The sequence below is a fragment of the Schistocerca cancellata genome, chromosome 6 (genome assembly GCF_023864275.1).
Source record: "Schistocerca cancellata isolate TAMUIC-IGC-003103 chromosome 6, iqSchCanc2.1, whole genome shotgun sequence".
In the NCBI taxonomy this organism is placed as follows: Eukaryota; Metazoa; Arthropoda; class Insecta; order Orthoptera; family Acrididae; genus Schistocerca; species Schistocerca cancellata.
Genome location: NC_064631.1, coordinates 558985471 through 559007189, shown reverse-complemented (window position 1 = coordinate 559007189; position 21719 = coordinate 558985471). Strand labels below are relative to the sequence as shown.

General features: G+C 43.9%; 1 protein-coding gene and 1 pseudogene across 1 annotated transcript in view; one reads left to right on the top strand and one right to left on the bottom strand.

Annotated features, from left to right (window-relative positions):
- LOC126088424 (uncharacterized) overlaps nt 1–21719 on the top strand; it is a 471147-nt gene that overhangs the window by 22719 nt on the left and 426709 nt on the right. The window lies entirely within an intron of this gene.
- On the bottom strand, nt 20590–20706 carry LOC126089761 (5S ribosomal RNA; annotated as a pseudogene).

Here is a 21719-nt window from a genome sequence, read left to right as displayed (position 1 = left end):
GTGTGATCATGTGATGTATCTGACCCCCGGAATGTGTCAATAAAGTTTCCCCCTCCTGGGACAATGAATTCACGGTGTTCTTATTTCAATTTCCAGGAGTGTATATGTTCCTTCCACGATACTGTAGGAAGATTTTGCAGGAATGTGGCCACTGTATACGATTGCTGCCAGCGGCGGTCGCGGCAGTGTGCGGTCGGAAGACGACCAGTCTCCGGATGGCCAGTGGCATTACCTTAAGGGAGGACCGTAGAGTTCGGCGTCTGTCTCTCGCACACCGTACCGCATCTGCTGCATTTGGACAGCAGTTGGACCACGTGACACGATGAACTGTTACAAATCGGTTAGTTCAAGGACAGCTCCGAGCCATACGCCTTCAAGCGTGCATTCCATTGAGCAGAAACTTCAGTGATATCAAGCGAGAGCTCATTGTAGGGCAGGGTGGAGGTCTGTTGTGTCTTCTGATGAAAGCTGTTTCTGCCTCAGTGCCAGTCATGGCCACGTATTAGGAGGAGGACAGTTCAGGGCTTGCAACCAACCTGTCCACTTGCTAGACTCACTGGACCTACAGCTGGAGTCATGGACTGGGGGGGTGCGAATCCTTATGACAGAGGAGCTGTACAGTGGTTATCCCACGCAGCACGACTACAGATTTGTACGTCAATCTGGAGATTCGACCTGTTGTGCTGCCATTCATGAACGGCATTCCAGAAGATATTTTTCAACAGGACAATGTTCGCCCACATACCGCTGTTGTAACCCATCGTGCTCCGCACTGTGCCCACATGTTGCGTGGCCTTTTCGATCCCCAGATCTGTCTTCGATCGAGCACATACAGAGGGCGGCGCCTAAATCAGGAAAATTTGAAATTGAATTTCAGACCATATCGTAGTTCCGCCAGAAGTCGCGATTGGCGTTCTTGAAAGCCATAGGCATCGAGTAAACAGTCAGAACCTCAAAATGGCCGAAATGTTACTGACAAGTGCGGATGGCAACCGAAGAGCCACGAATATCGCAAGTCTTCGGGCTGGTCGTTCCCCCATTGAAATACACTGAAGAGCCAAAGCAACTAGCACACCTGCCTAATATCGTGCAGGGTACCCGCAAGCACGCAGAACTGCCGTAACACGACGTTGCATGCACTCTACTAACGTTTGAAGTAGTGCTGGAAGGAACTGACACCATGAATCCTGCAGGGCTCGACAACCCTGCAGGAATCCATAAGAATACGAAGGGACTGAGATCTCTTCTGAAGAGTACTTGCAAGGCATCCCAGATATGCTCAACAATGTTCAGGTCTGGGGAGTTTGGTAGCTAACGCAAGCCGGCCATTTTGGCCGAGCGGTTCTAGGCGCTTCAGTCTGGAACCGCGCGACCGCTACGGTCGCAGGTTCGAATCCTGCTTCGAGCATGGATGTGTGAGATGTCCTTAGCTTAGTTAGGTTTAAGTAGTTCTAAGTTCTAGGGGACTGATGACCACAGCTGTTAAGTCCCATAGTGCTCAGAGCCATTTGAACCATTTGAGCTAGCGCAAGTGTTTAAACTCAAAAGAGTGTTCCTGGAGCCATCCTGTAGCAATTCTGGACGTGTGGGATGTCGCATTGTCATGCTGGAACTGCCCAAGTCCGTTACAATGCACAATGGATGTGAATGGATGCAGGTGATCAGACAGGACGCTTACATAAGTGTCACCTGTCTGAGTCGTTTCTAGATGCATCCCGGTCCCATGTCACTCGAACTGCACACGCCCAACACAATCGTAAAGCCTCCAGCAGCTCCGAAAAATTCCCTGCTGACATGCAGGGTCCATGGATTCATGAGATTGTCTCCATACCCGTATACGTCCATCCGCTCGATACAATTTCAAACGAGATTCATCCGACCAGACAACATGTTGCCAGTCAGCAACAGTCCAGTGTTGTTGTGACGGGCCCAGGCAAAGCGTAAAGCTTTGTTTCGTGCAGTTACCAAGGGTACACGAATGGGCCTTCGGCTCTGAAAGCCGAATCCATGATGTCTCGTTGAATGGTATGCACGCTGATGCTTGTTGATGGCCCAGCCTTGAAATCTGCAGCAATTGGCGGAAGGGTTGCACTTGAGTCACGTTGAACGATTCTCTTCAGTCTACATTGGTCCCGTTCTTGCAGTATCCTTTTCTGGCCTCAGCGATGTCGGGGATTTGAAGTTTTACCTGATTCCTGATATTCACGATAGACTCGTGAAATTGTCGTACGGGAAAATCCCCACTTCATCACTAGCTCGGAGATCCTGTGTCCCATCGCTCGTGCGCCGACTATAACACCGCGTTTAAACTCACTGAAATCTTGATAACTTGCGATAGTAGCAGCTGCGACCGATCTAACAACTGCGGTAGACACTTGTCTTCCATAGCCGTTGCCGACCGTAGCGCCGTATTCTGCCTGCTTACATATATCTGTATTTGGATATGCATGCCTATACTAGTTTCTTTGGCGCTTCAGTGTAGTTCGATTCTTTGGGTACCTGCGATCAACTGTTTTCTATATTGTGGCCTAGTATAATGCTTTGGAGAAGTCTGGTGGAGGATCCGCTAACCCGGCGAGTAAACTCGTGTCACGAACTGCTGCAGACATCGAAAAAGCTCAGGCGCTGATTTCATAAGACCCGGTGCGATCGCTGAGGAAATTGGCGTCAGTATTGAATGTCTGCGAGTGAGCAATGCGGCGAATGGCAGAAGAGGACCGCATACGAGCCATTTAGTCCAAAACTGGCTCTCTGTTTTATAGAATGCGTGCGATCGCTTCACTCAAGATTGTAGGTGATCATTGCGGCTGAAAAGGGGTTACATCCAGTAATGTTACTCTCGAAAGATACCACTACTTACATGTAAATTAATTTTTGTTTTTGTTTTGTTTTTGTAAATTTGCTTCACAAAAAAAGTTCCATTTGCCCGGTTTCAAGTGCCGCCCCCCTGTATGGGACATCATCGGACAAGAACTCCGGTGTCAGCCACAATGGGCATTAACCGTCCCTTTATTGACCGATCAAGTGCACTTAAGTTAACCTGTGATCTTGCAATGTTAATCACTTAAATATGTTACCTAGAAAAATGTAGTCCCGAAATTTCATTGCTCCACAGTATTATTTTGGTGTTGCGATTTCTTTCTCGTTAGTGTACAGTCGTCTCTTTACCTGCTCATATGGCGTAGCGAGCAGCGCGCTTGCATATGAGACAGTGATGTGAGCAACACTGGAATCGAATCCACACATGTTGACCACTGTTAGTCTGATACACAAGCCAACCTAAATATGGATTTTAGGCGGTGTCCCATGCTCTTAGGCAAATGTCAGGCTGGTGCCAAATCTCTGCATTGAAAAGACAATAGACAAGCAGATAAGATGCGATAATATACAGCAACAAAATTTACGGTGTTGACAGTCAGATGGCGTGCATGACTTTCCTTCCGCATTGTGAAAACTACGGCGCTAGGAAAGGCATCGAGTCCCAAAATCAAAACTAAATCATAAAATAAGAAACCTTTCAAAAAATTCAGCAATCAAAGACGCAGACATCAGGTTCCACAAGACGGAGGCGGCTTGTCAGCTGTCCCAGGACACCTACAATAAAATATCAGTCTTCATTAATGCAAAAATTAGACACTGTGAAAGACAGTAGCTATAAAACTGCAAGCGTCTTAGGCAGTAGCGTGCAATGTCACAAACTATAAATTAAGAAGTAACAAAGAACTCTATCAAAAAAATTCCCAGACTTTCGTTAACAGTGCGGAGAAGGCAGGTTTGTTTTTTTTTTGAACATGTAAAAACAAATTGACGACAGTAGATTAATTAAAATATCTACCTGTATTTTACTACAAAAGCAACAAACATCAATGAAACAGGTATACTCAAAAAGACGTAGAAGAGGTGAGTATAACTGAAGAATACATTCAAAACGGAGAAAAATATAGAACAAAATTAAAAACGTTCAACGCGTTTTCATAAAGATATAGGCAACAAGGAAGGATCTTCCCCTGCGAACAACAACATCATCAAAAGAGCGACATTACAAAAAAAAAAAAAAAGTCAAGATAGAAAGAACAACTTCATTCAAAAGAAAAATTCTTCTGAGTAATTGTTTTACGAGGTCCATAGTTGGCTGTATTCGAAGCAAGAAGAAGACGACGAAGAAGAAAAGGCTCACCCCCAAGTGAACCCCCCACCACAAAGAAATTGCTAGGCAGAAGAATTACCTAATGACAGATGTGCTAGAAGAACTGTAACTTCATCAGTATTCAGAAAAGAGCCACAGTCACAGAGAATTAGATTTTATAATCGATCTCGCCCGCCAGACGCGATCATCATCATAAAATCGTTGTTGCCTTTGTGGCAACTTTAGGGGATTAGACTGTGGTGCCGAGGAGTGCTTCTGAAAACGCTGTTGCCACCGGTGCAGTGATCATGTTGTGTGCGACCTTCGGCTGTTTTTATCTGAATATTAATTATAACGGTCGCTGTCTCCCCCGGTAGGTCATGCCTGCGTTTGCTATGTCTGTATTATTTTACTGTATTTTACATATTTGACATGATGGTTAGTATAAATAGTGCAATGTTGTCGGTTAGCTATTTGATGCGTTTAGCGAAATGGTAGCAACCTCTACAAAAGATACGAACCACTCGTGAAAGTTTCGGAAAATGCTAGGCATTCACCTATAGCTACACACAACACGAGTAAAAGATAACAACATCTACCGATCTAAAATGTGAACTTGAGCTACAACACAGATTTGAAACAGAAGGAATTCAACTTGTACGAAAAGAAGTTGTAACGTCTCCGCTCTCGCGTACGTTAACTCTTTAAAGCCTGTACTATGGTAAGTTGACGGGCTTCACCTTATAAGTAAGGATTTTGGTAAATATGTTGACCGCGTGTACCTGAATGGAGGCAAAATCAGACTTACACCCACTCAGTAACAACAATGATACGCCAATCAAGTCTAAAGTGCAATTACACGTTTGGACGGACAAGAAACATACACAGCAGATGCTACCAATTGTTAATAATACGGTCGCCAGCCTAATTAGGCATTAACTGAGTTCTTTCCCTGTACAAGAGGAAGTACGTTCAAGCATAACAACACGTAGTAACATTGCATTATATGGTAAATTTTAGAACCAGAAAAATCTACTGAACTAATATTTTCACTTTCTGTACTAATATGGACAAGCTATAAATACACAACATTACACTACAATGTTTACTACTACCCTAGAAACAGCACTTTTGAAACACACATACAATGTCAATTTTCAGAAGGGTAAAACACTGATAAATTTAGGTTTTATATTGACTTTAACTTTTCTGGTCAAAGCAGTTCAGTACACTTCAGGATTCAAATGAATAGAAAAGAAAGAAAGGAGAGGGGGGGGGACCCTGAAACTGTTATGATCACTGTAGTGAAAGTTTGATCATTGAGAGCCTTAAGCATTCTAGATTTCCAATATATGATTTACCACCCTTTTTGTCTTATTTCCTGCTAATTTAACTACTGTTACTTTTGTCTCAATTTAATTAAACTTCATTACTAAACCAATTTCAATATTATCTTCCAACTTGGTCAGACCTATATTATTCGTCCAGTATTTCATTAACAACAAAGTTCTTTAAACATCATTCTAACATAGATAGGTCTGCAGGTAATGATTATTAACATAAACTTTAAATCTTCATCTTGGGATACTCCGATTGCACAACATGTGGAAAGGACCCTGTCTAGGTTAGTTGTGAGGATAATTAATTGATAGGACAGTTCTGGTAAAATTTAAGTTATTATTGAACAGTATGTAGCAAAAGTGACACTGGTCCACACGAATACAGTACTGAAAGTTTCAACCTGTTCGTATCGATGAGGCGGTCGGCAGGCGGCGAGGCACAAAGCACACATGCAATTACAGCAACGGCTCATGAAATATCGGCACTTTACTTCTTCATAGCGTCGCAATTCTTTTCCATTTAGTGCCTATGGAATATTGCCATGCTGTATAGACGTCGGAAACAGCGCATCCGAGGCTCAACGAAACCACTTTTTCCAGGAGAGCCTCCTCGACACAGCACGTGTGTCTCAGATCGGTGCCTAACTCCGACTACTACTGTTGAGCCCGTTATGCCGTACCGTGCCCGTGTGCATTTTCCCGCGCTCGCCTACCTCCACCTTTTCCTGCTCCCCTACAGACAGGGTATTCACCAAAGGTTTTACATTCCACATATTCTAATACATTGCCTACGTATGGACCAGGCGTGCAAATACAACTTTCACATCTTACAATAGTTTCAACATTAGGTACACTTCCCTTCGATTACAACATTACTTGAAATTTGACATAAATATTAAAATTTACATCGAAATTTGTTTATAGCTTTTTCAACATAATGTCATGAAACAAAAAAGAAATGAAACCAGAATATCGATTATACTAATTTATCGAAATTCAGAAGACAAAAATTTATTACATATACAGTAGGATAACGTTATTGTTGTTACAAAGTGTGCTTTTATTCGTAGGTAAGTAGCAAAAAATTAGTGAATAAATAAATCTAAACTTCACCCAAGTCTTGTCCAACAATCAACAATAACGACGTTTTTATGATGTCTGGGCTACATTCATGATAAATAAAAGTGTAAATATTTCTTGCGAACGTTCGGATATTCGCGATATTGTCCGCTACAACTTGGTGAGGCAGTTACTAGACAATATGACGAATTTCCTGACGTCCGAAAGTAATTTTTTTTCGTTTGTAGTCGCCGAATTACGTCACTGATTTCGGTTTGTTCCGTGATGGAGCTACACCCTGTATTTTTTCTGTGACATTCAAAAGAAGTATTTAAGAGAGCTTCAACGACATGACATGCATGCGACTTAATCAAATAGTGTCAAGATAACAGCGCCGCAAACCACTCTCCCGCATCAGGAGAACGTCCACAAACGTCCGTAAGTGACTGATAATAACTAGTTCCGATCATGGCTGCGGTCCTCCAGCCTCGGACAGCTTCCTGTTGTGTCCCTTCGTCAGATTTTAGCAGGGTTATTTGTCGGCGCATTTTATCGCTGTGGCATGCCGATTGGGCTGCCCTTACAGCCAACAAGCTTCGGGCCTTGAAACCTCTTCCCGTGGCTTGGACGTCCTCCTCACGCCTTTCTCGGCGGGAGGAGGTAGTTTTGGCCCGGTTAAGGATTGGACACTGCCGGTTCAGCCATCGCTATAATATCTGCTGACGGCTGCGCCGGCGGCGTTCTGCCCATGTGGGCAATTGCTGACGGTCCGCCACATTTTAATGTCGTGTCTGGATTTTAACGCACTGCGTCTCGATCTTAACCTGCCATGTACTCTAGAAGCCCTTTTAGCGGATGACCCACGAGCAACTGCTCGTGTTCTTCGTTTTATCAATTTGACAAACCTCACTAAGGACATTTGATGATGCTGTTTTTTAATCCTATGCCTCTCAGTCTGTCTTTTATCGTGTTTTCCCTTTTAGTTGTTGTTTTAAACTTGTGCCTCGCGGTTCATTCTTAACGTCGTCCGGGCGCTAATGACCATTGAAGTTGTGCGCCCTAAAACCACAAAAAAAAAGTTCCGATCATACATAATGTTCATCGCAGTCAGTTTAACGCCGATAAACTACAGAACATGAACGATTCAACATAAATCAAATACACACAAACCAGACATAATATTCAAATCATCAATTACTACTTGGGCTGATGTATTGTATACAGTTACAGCCGGATATACTCGTGGGAAATAAACAGGTAACTGAAATAAGACTTCACCTGTTACATCACAGATTAAAGTATTTATGCCTAAGAGGAATTGCTTTAATGTTCAAACTAGTAACTAGGATTGGAAGTGTTTAGATATTATGAAGATGAAATTTTCTAAAAGAACTGCGAGAACTAATACTGTACTATGCAACTACAGCAGAGTCCCGCTAATCCGAACGTTCGGTTAATCCGAACATGAAAAATGTTAGTCTCAGTATAGAAAACTGTGCGGTAAACTGCTGTACATACACACGATTTTAATTTACACAGTACAGTAAACACGTATGAGAAAAATTGGCAAGAAAACGTTAGGTTTAAACAATGCGTAACAATGAAAGAAAAACAGTCAAACTTACTAAAATACAGCGGACATTTTATCCCTACTTTTTAGATGGCAAAAACTCAGTTTTGGCGTAATGAAGACAGTCTGTTATATGACGCGTAGTTGCGCCATCGTCTCATAAACATCAAATCAGCAGGTGTAGCAGTGGGCTGTTGCTCCAAGTAACGTAGCACGAGGTCAAGGGATTCTGCTGCGTCAGTGTGTGGCACCAGCTCTCCTTTGTCGCTTTCAGGCTCATTGTCGCTTCCGTCACAGCAGTCCACTTCTTCCTGGTCTTGAGTCACAGCAGAAACTAAATCAGCGTCAGTAATGTTCTCTACACATGCCCCGTCCGCTGTCATCCACTCATCTATGTGTACTTCACTATCTTCTTCACTTCCAGGGATTGTCTGTAGCATTTGTAGTAGATTTTCCTCTTCATTTTCAACTAGGTTGTATTGAAATTCAAGAGATGTCCAAAGTTTTCTCCACGATTTTCTCACAATATTTTCTGAAATATTCCGCCATGCCTCAGCGGCCCAATAAACAACATCCTTCACATTGGTCTTTTTTTTAATTTGTCCACTAAAGGAATAATGTAAACTTGGATCAGCATTCTTAAAAACTGTTTTCTGTTAATTAGTTTTAATATTTGCAATACGCCATGGCCCATCGGCTGTAGAAGTGGTGTAACATTCGGCGCAAAAACTTCGCCACATTTTTTCCATCACATAATTCGTCGGTGCTGGGGTCAAAGGGAGTGCACGGGGAGACAAATGATTTTCCTTAGGAAACCGTCGAACAGAGGGAACAACCTGACCGTGAAACTATTCTTTGAACAACTTATCATCCATCCATGCTTTTTATGGTTGCAATAATATACGGGCGGGGACCAAATTTTGCAACGTTTAAAAGCTCTGGGTCTAGCAGATATCGTTTTTTAAATCCCTCAATGTATTCTTTCCATTATTTAAGTTCTTCGCCTAGTTGTTCTCTGGCTTCTCGCAAACCTTTATGAAATAAATTTTCTTCAGAACTCTCGGTCATAGATCGTATGATGCCGATCAGCATTAAAGGCAGCTTGTGGTTACCAGCAACGTTGCCGCACGCTAATAAAGTCACACGATCTTTGCACATTTTAAAACCAGGAGCATGGTGGTCTGCTTTTGAAGCCAGGCTTTTTGTTGGCAGCGCCCTAAAATTAAGGCCAGTCTCGTCAGCGTTATAAATTTGTTGAGGAGAATACTGTCCCCCTCTCATCATTTTTTCAAACTCGTCCAAGTATTCCTGCGCTGCATCGTGGTCAGTAGAAAGCTTCTCTCCAGTAATTGTTAGCTGACGGATTCCATGACGTTTTTTGAATGTGTCCAACCAACCCGTACTCGCACTAAAAGACTCACCACCATTCATTAACTTGTTCAGGTAAACAGCCTTCTCCTGAAGCAGTGCTCCACTCAAAGGAGTTCCTCTTTCTCTTTCCTGCGTAAACCAAAGGAAAAAAGCTTCATCCACTTTATCGTACTGGGCCTGTTTAAGAGTCTGCCGAATTTCGAGTGTTTTTCCCGAAGACGTTGCACAGGACTGTTTAAGCTTCACTCGGTACTTTTTCCAATTAAAAATGGTTGCTTTACCAACACCCAGTTCCGTTGCCAGTTTAGATACATGCTCGCCATTGTCTATCCGCTTCAAAGCATTCAGTTTTCCTTTGAGAGTGAACGTCGTATGTTTCCGTTTACTCGTGACGAAAATAGTACACCACTACACCTGTTACGCGTGCCAGCGATCGATAACTAACGTAACCAAGAGCTTTGCGAGCGAACCGGCAGTGCACTGACCTCAGACTCTACAAAGGTCACAACAATGCACAACAACAAGAGCAGGGAGTGACAGTGTGCCAATGTTCCCACACTTGCTCCCATTTGTTACCGTGGTGTACCTACTTATCTGTTCGCTGTGCTTCATTCTAGAAACTCGTCACCGTAATTCCGGCTAATCCGAACAAATCGGTAAACCGAACAAGGTCCGGTCACAATTAGTTCGGATTAACGGGACTCTACCGTACTTCAGTATTCTCTAACGGCGTTGCATTGCATTATTTTTTCATTATGCTGATTACTGAAGTTAGTTTAATAACGTCTTTTCAACCTGCGATTGAATCTCTCAGCTCCGAAACGTATAGGGGAAATACATGATGTGATGTAGTGTTAAGCAAATGTTTATTCCCTACCTCTGTCGAGGCTGCAAAATGCCCATTGACCCAGATGACATCCCTTTGGAATATAGCACGACTGCAATTTTAGCACTAGTGTGCAGGATGGAACTACTAGGGACCGTTCAGAACTATTCAGCAAACGTTGTTTTTGCTTTCTCAGCCCTCCTGTTTCACGCCCTCCTCTAGTGTAATCACAGGGTGGTGCGGCGCTGACACTGGCATGAACAGAACAGCAAATTGTCCCTCTAAGATCCCTCAGCTCAGCAACATCCCCGGGACCTTCGCCGAACACTTTAGAAATCTTCCTGTACAGAGAGAACCTCTGACGGATTCTTAGGTGCCTGCTGGCAGCCAAGCCTTTGCCACCCTTCGGCTGAGTGGCGTTGCACTGTTGCAAGAGTGCCTGCTTGCAGTCGTGCAGAATCTGAGGGGTGCCTGCAGGCACCTTTGCATCTGTCTGCGGGATCTATCCGTACAGGAACATTTTTAAGGGGTGTACAACGTCAAACGGGCCGACTTGGAGCAAGAGAGGCGCAACAGGACATTTTAATTTCGACTGTCTATGCTTTTACAAATAAATTCATGAAACTTCGTCAGCAAGACCAGGAGGGATTCAGGCTTCACACTCATAGCAGTGGAAGTTCAAAAATATTACATCATCATTATCATCATTTAAGACTGATTATGCCTTTCAGCGTTCAGTCTGGAGCATAGTCCACCGTATAAAATTCCTCCATGGTCCCCTATTCAGTGCTAACATTGGTGCCTCTTCTGATGTTAAGCCTATTACCTCAAAATCACTCTTAACCGAGTCCAGGTACCTTCTCCTTGGTCTACCCCGACTCCTCCTACCCTCTACTGCTGAACCCATGAGTCTCTTGGGTAACTTTGCTTCTCCCACGCGTGTAACATGACCCCGCCATCTAAGCCTGTTCGCCCTGACCGCTACATCTATAGAGTTCATTCCCAGTTTTTCTTTGATTTCCTCATTGTGGACACTCTCCTGCCATTGTTCCCATCTACTAGTACCTGCAATCATCCTAGCTACTTTCATATCCTCAACCTTATTGATAAGGTAACCTGAATGCAGCCAGCTTTCGCTCCCATACAACAAAGTTGGTCGAAAGATTGAACGGTGCACAGATAACTTAGTCTAGGTATTGACTTCCTTCTTGCAGAAGAGAGTAGATCGTAGCTGAGCGCTCACTACATCAGCTTTGCTACACCTCGCTTCCAGTTCTTTCACTATGTTGCCATCCTGTAAGAATATGCACCCTAAGTACTTGAAACCGTCCACCTGTTCTAACTTTTTTCCTCCTATTTGGCACTTAATCCGTTTATATCTCGTTCCCACTGACATTACTTTCGTTTTGAAGATGCTAATCTTCATTCCATAGTCCTTACATTTCGGATCTCGCTCTGAAATATTACTTTGCAAACTTTCAATCGAATCTCCCATCACAACTAAGTCATCCGTATATGCGAGACTGCTAATACGAACAACAGTGGAGACAGGTTGCAGCCTTGTCTTACTCCTGAAACTACTCTGAACCATGAACTCAATTTACCGTCAACTCTAACTGCTGCCTGACTATCTATGTAAAGACCTTTAATTGCTTGCAAAAGTTTGCCTCCTATTCCATAATCGCGTAGAACAGACAATAACTTCCTCCTAGGAACCCGGTCATATGCCTTTCCTAGATCTACAGGGTGTTTCAAAAATGACCGGTATATTTGAAACGGCAATAAAAACTAAACGAGCAGCGATAGAAATACACCGTTTGTTGCAATATGCTTGGGACAACAGTACATTTTCAGGCGGACAAACTTTCGAAATTACAGTAGTTACAATTTTCAACAACAGATGGCGCTGCAAGTGATGTGAACGATATAGAAGACAACGCAGTCTGTGGGTGCGCCATTCTGTACGTCGTCTGTCTGCTGTAAGCGTATGCTGTTCACAACGTGCAAGTGTGCTGTAGACAACATGGTTTATTCCTTAGAACAGAGGATTTTTCTGGTGTTGGAATTCCACCGCCTAGAACACAGTGTTGTTGCAACAAGACGAAGTTTTCAACGGAGGTTTAATGTAACCAAAGGACCAAAAAGCGATACAATAAAGGGTCTGTTTGAAAAATTTAAACGGACTGGGAACGTGACGGATGAACGTGCTGGAAAGGTAGGGCGACCGCGTACGGCAACCACAGAGGGCAACGCGCAGCTAGTGCAGCAGGTGATCCAACAGCGGCCTCGGGTTTCCGTTCGCCGTGTGGCAGCTGCGGTCCAAATGACGCCAACGTCCACGTATCGTCTCATGCGCCAGAGTTTACACCTCTATCCATACAAAATTCAAACGCGGCAACCCCTCAGCGCCGCTACCATTGCTGCACGAGAGACATTCGCTAACGATATAGTGCACAGGATTGATGACGGCGATATGCATGTGGGCAGCATTTGGTTTACCGACGAAGCTTATTTTTACCTGGACGGCTTCGTCAATAAACAGAACTGACGCATATGGGGAACCGAAAAGCCCCATGTTGCAGTCCCATCGTCCCTGCATCCTCAAAAAGTACTGGTCTGGGCCGCCATTTCTTTCAAAGGAATCATTGGCCCATTCTTCAGCGCCGAAACGATTACTGCATCACGCTATCTGGACATTCTTCGTGAATTTGTGGCGGTACAAACTGCCTTAGACGACACTGCGAACACCTCGTGGTTTATGCAAGATGGTGCCCGGCCACATCGCACGGCCGACGTGTTTAATTTCCTGAATGAATATTTCGATGATCGTGTGATAGCTTTGGGCTATCCGAAACATACAGGAGGCGGCGTGGATTGGCCTCCCTATTCGCCAGACATGAACCCCTGTGACTTCTTTCTGTGGGGACACTTGAAAGACCAGGTGTACCGCCAGAATCCAGAAACAATTGAACAGCTGAAGCAGTACATCTCATCTGCATGTGAAGCCATTCCGCCAGACACGTTGTCAAAGGTTTCGGGTAATTTCATTCAGAGACTACGCCATATTATTGCTACGCATGGTGGATATGTGGAAAATATCGTACTATAGAGTTTCCCAGACCACAGCGCCATCTGTTGTTGAAAATTGTAACTACTGTAATTTCGAAAGTTTGTCTGCCTGAAAATGTACTGTTGTCCCAAGCATATTGCAACAAACGGTGTATTTCTATCGCTGCTCGTTTAGTTTTTATTGCCGTTTCAAATATACCGGTCATTTTTGAAACACCCTGTATAAAGCATAGATAAAATTCCCTGTTCCACTCGTAACACTTCTCCATTATTTGCCGTAAGCTAATGATCTGGTCCTGACAACCTCTAAGAGGCCTAAACCCACACTGATTTTCATCCAATTTGTCCTCAACTAATACTCGCACTTTACTTTCAACAATACCTGAGAAGACTTTGCGCACAACGCTGATTAAAGAGATACCTCTGTAGTTGTTACAATCTTTTCTGTTTCCATGTTTAAAGATTGGTGTGATTACTGCTTTCGTCCAGTCTGATGGAACCTGTCCCGACTCCCACGCCATTTCAGTTATCCTGTGTAGCCATTTAAGACCTGACATTCCACTGTATTTGGTGAGCTCCGACTTACTTTCATCCACCCCAGCCGCTTTATTGCATTGCAATCTATTGACTATTTTCTCCACTTCCTCAAATTTGATACTATTTCCATCGTCATTCCTATCCCATTGTACATCGAAATCTAAAACATTACTGATAGTATTTTCACCTACATTGAGCAACTCTTCAAAATATTCCCTCAATCTGCCCAAGGCATCAACAGGATTCACCAGCAGATTTCCTGACTTGTCCAAAATACTTGTCATTTCCTTCTTAACTCCCTTTTGAAGACTGCTAATTACACTCCAGAATGGTTTTCCAGCAGCTTGACCCAAAGTCTCCAACCTGTTTCCAAAGTCTTCCCAATATTTCTTCTTGGATGCTGCAATTATCTGTTTGGCTTTGTTTCTTTCTTCAACATAACTTTCTCTGTCTACCTGAGTTCAAGTATGTAGCCATTTTTGATACGCCATCTTTTTCCTTTTACAGGCTGCCTTGACTATGTCATTCCACCTGTCCGCCGCTCGGTAGCGTTCTCGCTTCACGAGCAGGGGGTCCCGGGTTCGATTCCCGGCGGGGTCAGGGATTTTCACCTGCCTCGAGATGACTGGGTGTTTGTGTTGTCCTCATCATTTCATCATCCAGGAAAGTGGCGCAATTGGACTGAGCAAAGATTGGGTAATTGTACGGGCGCTGATAACCACGCTGTTGAGCGCCCCACAAACCAAACATCATCATCATCATCATCATATGTCATTCCACCAAGCTGTTTGCTTCATCCTACCTTTACACACTACTGTTCCAAGACATTCTTTAGCCACTTCTAGTACTGTGTCCCTGTACCTTGTCCATACCTTTTTCAATGACTGTAATTGTCTACATTCAACTAAGTGGTACCTTTCTGAGATCACTGTTATGTACTTGTGCCTGATTTCCTTATCCTGAAGTTTCTCCACTCTTATCCTCCTACATATGGACCTGACCTCCTGCACTTTCGGCCTCACAATACCAATTTCACTGCAGATTAAATAATGATCAGTGTCATCAAAGAATCCCCTGAATACACATGTGTCCCTCACAGCCTTCCTGAATTCCTGGTCTGTTATTATGTAGTCAATGACAGATCTGGTTCCCCTTCTTTCCCAAGTATACCGGTGAATGTTCTTATGTTTAAAAAAGGAATTTGTGATTACTAAGCCCATACTGGCACAGAAATACAAGAGTTGTTTCCCGTTCCTTTTGGCCTCCATATCCTCTCCAAATTTATCCATAACCTTTTCATACCCTTCTGTTCGATTTCAAGTCCTGACATTAAACTCACCCGTGAGCAGAACTCTGTCCTTGTCCTTTACTCTAACAACTACATCACTGAGTGCGTCATAAAAACTATCCATCTTATCTTGATCTGTCCCTTCACAATGCAAATGTACATGCACAATCCCAATTTTCTTGCTAGTCACTGTCAAATCTATCCACATCGGTCGTTCGTTTACATACCTTATTGCAACTATGCTGGGTTCCATTTCTTTCTGGCGCTGCAGTCCGGAACCGCGGGTCGCAGGTTCGAATCCTGCCTCGGGAATGGGTATGTGTGATGTCCTTAGGTTAGTTAGGTTTAAGTAGTTCTAAGTTCTAGGGGACTTATGACCTAAGATGTTGAGTCCCATAGTGCTCAGAGCCATTTGAACCATTCCATTTCTTTCCTGATGTAAAGCCCTACACCCCATTGTGCTATTCCTGCTTTAACTCCTGACAGGTAGAACTTGTATTCTCCCACTTCCTCTTTCTCACCCCTTACCCGAATGTCACTAACAGCTAAAACGTCCAACCCCATCTTACTTGCAGCCTCTGCCAGCTCTACCTTCTTCCCAGAGTAGCCCCCATTGATATTAATAGCTCCCCATCTCGTTACCATTCGTTTGCCGAGTCGTATCTTAAGAGTCCCTGGTTTGTCAATTAGAGATGGCACTCCGTCACCTCCAAAGGTTCGAGGCATTTTGCTATGATTGTTGCCAGCATCATATTTAAAGTACCAGGGAAGCAGGTTGCTAGCCTTACTTGCCCCGGGTCCCATTGGGTTTTACCTCTAACGGTTGAGGAGCTGACCGGTGGATTTGGTAGTCTTTGCCGTATGAGCACAAAGGTGACCACGACTCAGAATATGTCAGAGATGCCCAGCCTTATTCCAAAGTAACTGGTATCCTGACTGTCAGGACCACTTACTTGGCCACTCATACGTTGCCCGTGGTTCATGAACTAGGACACGACAATGGGAACCCACACCATGAACCACAGGTATTAAGAAATATTTTTTTTTACATATGGAATTGCATCATTTTTTCACTTACTATTGGTTGCATTTGTTGCTATAGGTACACTTTTCTTCATAAGTAAGAGAGATTATCCGATGAATTTTGCATGGCGTACAAACCATACTTACAGATGTATGAAACTCTAGAATTTATTTAATTTATGAAAAAAATGAACTGTTACATTTTAAACTTCATGTTTAGAAAAACTCAATTTTTATAGTTAATTACCTCAAGTTTCACCACAGGTTTTAATGGATTTGGAAAATTCTAGAGTTTCATACAGCTGTAAATATGGTTTGTATGCTGTGCAAAATTCATGGAATCATCTCTCTTACTTATGAAGAAAAGTGTACCTATAGCAACAAACGCAGCCGATTGTAAGTGAAATATGATGGAAATTTCACATGTAAAACAAAAATTATTTTGTAATATTTTCGAGCTTCCACTGCTATGAGTATGAATACTGAATAGTTCTTGGTCATGCTGACAAAGTTTTATGAATTGATTTATAAAAGTATATCCAGTGGAAATAAATATGTCCTGTGGTGCCTCTCCTGCTCCAAATCGGTCCATCTGACGTCGTACCCCCCACCCCCCTACCCCCATTGAAGTGCTTGGCAAAGGTGCATGGACGGTGCTGAGGGTGTTGCTGAACTGAGAGGTCTTAAAGGGACCATTTGCCTGTTTACTCATGCGCATGTTAATGTCTAATTCCTTATGATCACGCCGCAAGAGGCGTGAAACAGGAGGGCTGAAAAAGCTTGATCTACCTTTGGTTTCGGATCAAGTTCGAATTTCGTTTTGAACAGAGCAAAGATTTGCGGCCGTGCTACATTCCAAACGGGTGCGCTCATGTCCATTGCGGTTGCAGGCCTCCCGATGACCTTAGAGAAGGCTCGAATCGTCCGTGGGTGTATCAGCAGTGCCAGAGATTGTCAAGGACGTCGTCCTGTACTACGAACTGTCGTTTCTATCGCGAAATGTGTGGGGAGTGGACACCCACAGCGGAAGGGGTGGTTTCATTGACGGCCTATCCCCCACCCCCTGAAGGCTTCCGTGTCGATTCTGAGCGGCGATTTGTTTAAAATTTTTTCCTCTGCCAGCGACAGGAAAACAAAGTGATTAATGTTGGGTGTCGCAGATTTGACCTCCACTGCAGAGGGATCGTGAGAAGTATGTAGTGGGGGGGGGGGGGAGAGGGAGAGAGAGAGAGAGAGAGAGAGAGAGAGAGAGAGAGAGAACTTCCTATCATGTGGCACGCCCACGGTAGTGACGGGCACAATTGGGGTGAAATTTGGTGCCTATGTAACCTACGGAACTCACCTTGCTCCCCGCATGAACTTCGGAGGTGTGGCGTATGTTTCCTATTTGTCCAAAAGGTCGTCGGGCCTGGTGGTGAAGTCGCAGGGCGTCACATTTTTTCACAATTACAGAGGATGGTTGTAGACACCTTTGAGTCAAATTTCAAACATCTTGCTCTCACCGGGAAACAAAAACGGTGTTTCGAAAAGGTAACCTTTAATTGTGTTACACTTCGAGAAAAACTAGGAAAAAAACAGGAAATAAATAAATATCTACAGTGAAGTACTTCTGGAGAAAGCAGCACAAAGACTAGCAACTCGTTTTAAATGTTGAGAAATGTAAAATTATGCACTTCCTAAAACGCTGAGAAGTACGTAGCATTCCCTGATGACACCAGTGAGTTACAATAGGTATCCGTCAACTCATACAAATACCAGTTTCTAGGGGGTATGAAATGACGGAATGACCAAACAGGCTCGGCTGTAGGTAAGACAGATGGCAGTCTTCGGTTCATAGGCAACATTCTGGGAAAATGGTTACACATCATTTGTGTATACTGTCTTATTGTCAAGTGTGAGAGATCTATTCGAGATAGCATTAGTAGGGTGTGTTTAACATATGCAAAGAAGTGCGGCACGAATGGTTATCTGTTTCTTTGAATCCAGCAAGACCGGCAACAAATGCTGAACACTTGAGTTGGCGGAGGCTTGAAAACAAGCGTCAATTATCCCGTGAAAGCTATCCTTTAAAGTTTCTGGCATTACCGCAGTCATTCTGCGGCACTGAAAGAAACCCTAAGAAGCATGGACTTGACAGTGGTTTGCAAAGTATATGCAGGGGGTGGACAAAAACGTCACGAGAAATTGTTGCTTGAATCTAAATGCAGATACATGAAATGTATTCGCAGTTACGAATATGGGCAACCATCAGCTGTAAAATGGAATGACGTCAGCTGAAGAATGGAATGACGACAATGAAACTTCGTGTCAGACCGGGACTCGAACCCGGATTTCGCGAGAGGTCGCCCCATCATTTGGCTATCCGTGCACGACTCACGGCCAGACCCAAACCTCCTTCGTCGTCAACCTGTACCCGTGCATCCATTATGCATATTCCCGTACAGGTGAGACATTTTACGGTTGTATTGTGCCTCTGTTATTCCGAATTTCGATGCAATGTTCCTTCGCACATGCATGTATGTCCACAGGAAATTTGCATTGTAATTCGGAATAACACAGGCACTGCACTACCGTGTCTAAATGCAGATGTTAGCCAAGTGCCGGCCGGTGTGGCCGTGCGGTTCTAGGCGCTTCAGTCTGGAATCGCGTGACCGCTACGGTCGCAGGTTAGAATCCTGCCTCGGGCATGATGTGTGTGATGCCCTTAGGTTAGTTAGGTTTAAGTAGTTCTAAGTTCTAGGGGACTGATGACCATAGATGTTAAGTCCCATAGTGCTCAGAGCCATTTGAACCATTTTTTATTTTATTTATTTATTTTTATTTTAGCTAGCCAAGCCTGCAGGTTCCGCTGTTGTATTTGACGGCGCCATGCGATGTCATCAATACGTCGCAAGTGTCAGTCACTGTCGGAACAGTGAAGTAGTGAATGCATTATGTCGGAGCCAACCGAATACGAACTTGCACAAATTAGTGCTCGTATGGTGCTTGCTTCTGTAACCAAGGTAGCCCAAGTGTTTGATGTTTCAGGAGGCACCGTATCGAAAAATTACACCGCATACAGGGAAAGCGGAAATTTATCATCTGCTAAGTCACAACGCGAACGAGGGTTTGTGTTTTAATGATCGTGACAGACGCTCGTTGAAAATGATTGTGAAATAAAGACGACGACAACTGCAGATCTGAGCGTTGCACTGGCGGGCTCTGTCAGCGCGAAAACGATACGAAGGGAGCTCTAGTGATACAATTGCCCGTTAGAGGAAAGCGTTCTGCCGAGCTCATAAAACTTGGACTGTGGAGGAAAAAGATTACGTGACAGTTTCGGCCATCACGTCCATCCCATGGTACACTTGTTCTAAAGTAGTAACGCTATGTTCCAAACCGACAAAACACCTGTTCACACAGCGTGCATCATCCAGAACCAGTTTTGTGACCACGAGGATGAATTTTTGTCTTACCTCCTGTGGTCACCACAATGGCTATTATAGGTTAAAATGGTTCTGAGCACTATGGGACTTCACATCTGAGGTCATCGGTCCCGTAGAACGTAGAACTACTTAAACTTAACTAGCCTAATGACACCACACGCATCCATGCCCGAGGCAGGATTCGAACCTGCGACCGTAGCAGTCACGCGGTTCCGGACTGAAGTGCCTAGAATCGCTCGGCCACCGCGGCCGGCTGGCGTTATAGGTTTACTTCGGTGAGAAGCGTGCGTGATGCACTCACCTCCACCATCGTTACCTCTGAACTTGCCACTATTTGGCGGAAAGAATAGTTCTAAGATTCCTTTAAAAAAACGTACAGGATCTATATTTACCAATACCGAGACAACTGGAAGCTGTTTTGAATGCCTGATGTTTTCCTTCACCGTATTGGGCGTGGTAATGTGTTGTGTTTTTGGTGTTTCCATACTTTCGTGCACCTCCTGTATCCAGATGTAGAAACGGTGGCTTTAAATGCGTCGCGAAAACAGTAGTTTTTAACGAAAAATCACGACATTTGACAGTTCGAATACATACGAGCTCCAGTTGCATAAGTGTTGTTGGTCACGGACAGTTTCGACCACTAGGCCTGGTCGTGGCGCAAAAAATATTTACGCAGCAGGTGGTGTTATGTACAATTAGCCAAAGAGCAAGTTACAATATGCCGACACTATATTCCCTATGCTAAGAAAAAAAGCACTCCGTCTTGAGGCCACAAGTGGCCCATCGGGACCATCCGACCGCCGTGTCATCCTCAGTTGAGGATGCGGATAGGAGGGGCATGGGGTCAGCACACCGCTCTCCCGGTCGTTATGATCGTTTTCTTTGACAGGAGCCGCTACTATTCGGTCGAGTAGCTCCTCATTTGGCATCACGAGGCTGAGTGCACCCCGAAAAATGGCAACAGCGCATGGCGGCTGGATGGTCACCCTTCCAAGTGCCGGCCACGCCCAACAGCGCTTAACTTCGGTGATCTGACGGGAACCGGTGTATCCACTGCGGCAAGGCCGTTGCCTTATGCTAAGAATACGTCGGATAAAATAGTAATTCTAGTTTTTAACTTTTCGCGAGTGAAACTTACATTTTAGGCACAGCAGACGACTAATTGGATTTCTTCGTGAGAATAACTTCATGACACAGCAGACGACTGGATTTCTACGTGAGAAAAACTTCATCACGAGCTGTCGCAAGATGTGCTAAAATTTATTGGTGCATGATTTGGGCTCTTTGGTCAGTGTAGTCAATAAGTTTGCTCGGTAAGTAGAGCTGAAGCTACCGACTGAATCGTGAATGACGTCATCTTTACGCCAGTGACTGTTACAGGTTTTTATTACACTATTGCAGTTTCGGCCTTAGGCCATTATCAAGTGATATTATGGCTTTAAGCCATGCCAACGTAATGTAAGCTGACATGGTTTAAAGCCATAATATCACTTGATAATGGCCTAAGGCCGAAATTGCAATAAATAATAAAAAACCTATAACAATCACTGCCGTAAAGATGATGTCCTTCAAAAAGTATTGTATGGCTGTGAATCCCAGCTACAAGTAGTATATGAATCGTGAATCTTGGAAAGGCATCATAACGCCTATCGTTTCTGATTATATAATATCATTTAGGAAATCATCATTATTGCAGCAAGGATGGATGTCCTGCGATCTAGGTTCTATTTGTAATTGCGATCGATAAAGAAGCGTTATTTTCGCTTCGCTCTCGACGGGAAGTCAGTGGAACGGAATGTTAACAGCAAGTAATTCCCACCTGTAGTTTGAATTTAGGCGCGTTCACATCGTCTGTCAACAGAAAGGAATGTTGAAAACAGGCACATCGAGCATTCACGGCGATAATATTTTGACGATGATGATCGTATGCCCGGCTGTTGGCTGCGACATCTCACGCGCAGTCTGTTTCTCTCTGCCATGCTAACGTCCCTGTTACTCAACATCATTTGTGTTTAACCTGATGACAATTACGTTTGTTTATTTCTCTAACACTACTCACAGAGCGAAATGATGCAGTGATCAACA